A 3,468-nucleotide genomic window follows, 5' to 3' on the forward strand; every position below is an offset into this window, starting at 1 on the left:
ATTCTGTTCCAGTAGTCTATGTGTCTGTTTTTATGCCAGCACCATGCTGTTTTAGTTACTATAGTTTTGTAGTATAATTTTAAATCAGGTAGTGTAATGCCTCCGGCTTTGTTCTTTTTGCTCAGGATTGTCTTAGCTATTCAGGGTCTTTTGCAGTTTCATATAACTTTAAGGATTTTTTTCTATTTCTATGAAGAATGTCATTGGTATTTTGATAGGGATTGCATTAAATCTGTATATTGCTTTGGGTAGTATAGACATCTTAATAATATTAATTCTCCCAATCCATGAGCATGAAAAATATTTCCATTTTTTAGTACCTTCTTCAATTTCTTTAATCAGTGTTTTATAGTTTTCCTTGTAAAGATCTCTCACTTATTTGGTTAAATTTATTCCTAGGTATTTTCCTTTTTCTGTAGCTACTATAAATGGGATTACTTCCTTGATTTATTTTTCAGATTGATCACTGTTATTATATATAAATGCCACTGGTTTTTATATGTTGTATGTTGATTTTGTACCCTGAAACTTTACTGAACTCGTACATTACTTCTAAGAGTTTTTTTTGTGGAGTCTTTAGGTTTTCCTAAATATAAGTCCCTGTCATTTGCAAACAAGGATAATTTGGCTTCTTCCTTTCCAATTTGGATGCCCTTTATTTCTTTCTCTTGCCTAATTGCTCTGACTAGGACTAAACAGTACTATGTTGAATAGAAGTGGCAAAAGTGGGCACCCTTGTGTTGTTCCAGATCTTAGTGGAAAGGCTTTCAATTTCCCCCACTCAGAATTATATTAGCTGCAGGCTTGTCATACATGTTCCTTCTTTGCCCAGTTTGTTGAGTGTTTTTGTCATGAACTGATGTTGAATTTTTTTTAATACTTTTTTAGCATCTACTGAAATGATCATACAGTTTTTGTCTTTGATTTTGTTGATGTGATGAATTACATTTATTGATTTGCATATGTTGAACCATCCTTGCATGCCTGAGATGAATCCCATTTGATCATGGTGAATAATCTTTTTAATGTGTTGTTGAATTTCGTTTGTTATTTTGGTGAGGAGTTTTGCCTCTGTGTTCATCAGGGTTATTAGTGTGTAGATTTTTTTTGATATTGTTGCATCCTTGTCTAGTTTTGGTATTTGAGTAATGCTGGCCTTGGAGAATGAGTTTGGGAGTATATCCTCCTCCTCAATTTTTAGATGAGTACAGAATCCCTGTTGTGGGGGTCTATGTACAGGTTACTTTCCATTCTGCCATCTTGGTGACCAGTATTCTCTAATTTTCAATATGATTTTTTGACCTATAATTTATTTAGAAGTGTGATTTTTTAAAAAAATTTCAAAAATGTTTTTAACTAAATTTTTAGATATTGATTTTTAATTTAATTACATGTGGTTATGTTCCATTAAGTACTTGTTTCAATCTATTATGCTTCCTTAATTACCTAATATATATTATCAGTTTTCATAAATGTTTAGTATGCATTTGGAAAAAAATGAGGTATTCATATGTTGGGGGAACAGAGATATATGTGTGTTCCTTAGATCAAGCTTTTTTATTGTATTATTCAAGTCTTCTATACATCATTGATTTTTTTTTTCTGCTTCATTTATCAACTACTGAGAGACATGTTACTTTCTCCTTAGGATGGAAGCTTTGTCAATTTCTCCTTGAAGTTATGACAACTATTGATATATTAACCAGGTTAATTGAACTTTTATATTTTTATGATGTATATTTGATGGCCCTTTTCTATCCAGTAATGTTTTTGCCTGAAAGTCACAATCTACATAGAATTATTGTCATTTATATCATAAAAATTTTAGTTTAAATTGTTTCAGGAATAAGGAAGGAATTGTCATATTTGGATACTTTGCTAGGAATTTAAAGGTTTGAGCATCTGTTCTCTTTCATCAGTTAAAGGTGTGTCACACATTATTGGAAATGGTACCCAGCCCAATTTCAATTGTTAGAAATAGACAACCCTATATAAAACTTGATAACAGATGTTCCAGAATTTTCAGATTATGTCATTGAGGCCAAACATCCTGCTGAAAACAAATAAAAATGCTGAGCAAAAAACAAAGCTCTTGAAAGCATCAAATAGCTGAAAGGATAGTTAGAAATTCTCAGCCATCACCTGGGAGAGGGGATTAGAATTCAGAGAGGCAAACCATAGTCTGGAAAACTTAGACAACAGCATCAGCCCACTTGACCTAACAGACATCTATCCAACACTCTAGCCAACAGCAGAGTACACGTTATTTTCAAACGCACATGAACTATGGATATACCATAAACTAGGCCATTTAAAAACTCTCAATACATTTAAAAGGATTATAATACTAAAACGGAAAAATTTTTGACCACAGTGAAATTAAATCAGAAATCAATGACAGAAAAAAAAATTGGGGGATACCCAAGTATCTTGAAAATTAAAAAAAAAAAACACTTTTAAATAATCCATGAATCAAAGAAGAAATCATAAATCAGAAAATATTTAAACTTAATGCAAATGGAAACATATCAAAATTAATGGAATGCAGCTAAAGTAGTATATAAGGAAAAAATAGCAGTAAATGCCTATATTACAAAATAAGAAGGATCTCAAATCAATAACATGTTTTTATGTTAAACCAGAAGAAGAGCAAACTAATCCCAAGCAAAGAGAAGAAAAGAAATAATAAAGATTAGAATGAAAATCAATGCAATAGAGAAAAGAAAACCAAGAGAGAAAAATCAGTGAAACCACAAGTTGGTTCTTTGAAAAGACCAACAAAATTGAAAAACCTTTAGCTAGACTAAGACAAAAAGAGAAGAAACACAAATGCAGAAATAATGATTGAAAGAGGGAATGCCACTACTGACCCTACAGCAACTAAAAGAATTATAAGGGACTGCCATGAATAACTGTATGCCAACAAATTGGACAACTCAGATGAAATGGAAAATTCCTAGAAAGATACAAACTATTATACCAAAAGTGATTCAAGAAGAAATAGAAAATCTTAATAGACCCAAAGTAAAGAAATTGAACTCATAATTTAAAATATGGCCACAAAAGAAGCCTGGCCCAGATGTTTTCACTGATGATTTCTGTCAAACATTTTTTAAAAAGCAGTATCAATTCTTCACAAACTTTTCCAGTAAAAGGAGTAGGAGAGAATACTTCCCAATTTATTCTGTGGGGCTAATATTGCCCCGATGCCAAAGCCAGACAAAGACATGTGAAAAAACTGCAGAGCACAGATACAAACACGCTTAAGAAAATACTAGCAAACCAAATCTAGGAACAGAGAAAAAGCATTCCATGCCATGACCAAGTGGGATGTATCTCTGGAATTCAAGGTTATTTAACACCTGAAAATTAATGGATGATATTAATAGGATAAAGGACAAAAGCTCCATGATCATCTCAATAGATACAAAAAAGTATTTGACAAAATCCAATAACCATTTATGATAA

The sequence above is a fragment of the Eulemur rufifrons genome, chromosome 5 (assembly GCF_041146395.1).
Source record: "Eulemur rufifrons isolate Redbay chromosome 5, OSU_ERuf_1, whole genome shotgun sequence".
Taxonomy (NCBI): domain Eukaryota; kingdom Metazoa; phylum Chordata; class Mammalia; order Primates; family Lemuridae; genus Eulemur; species Eulemur rufifrons.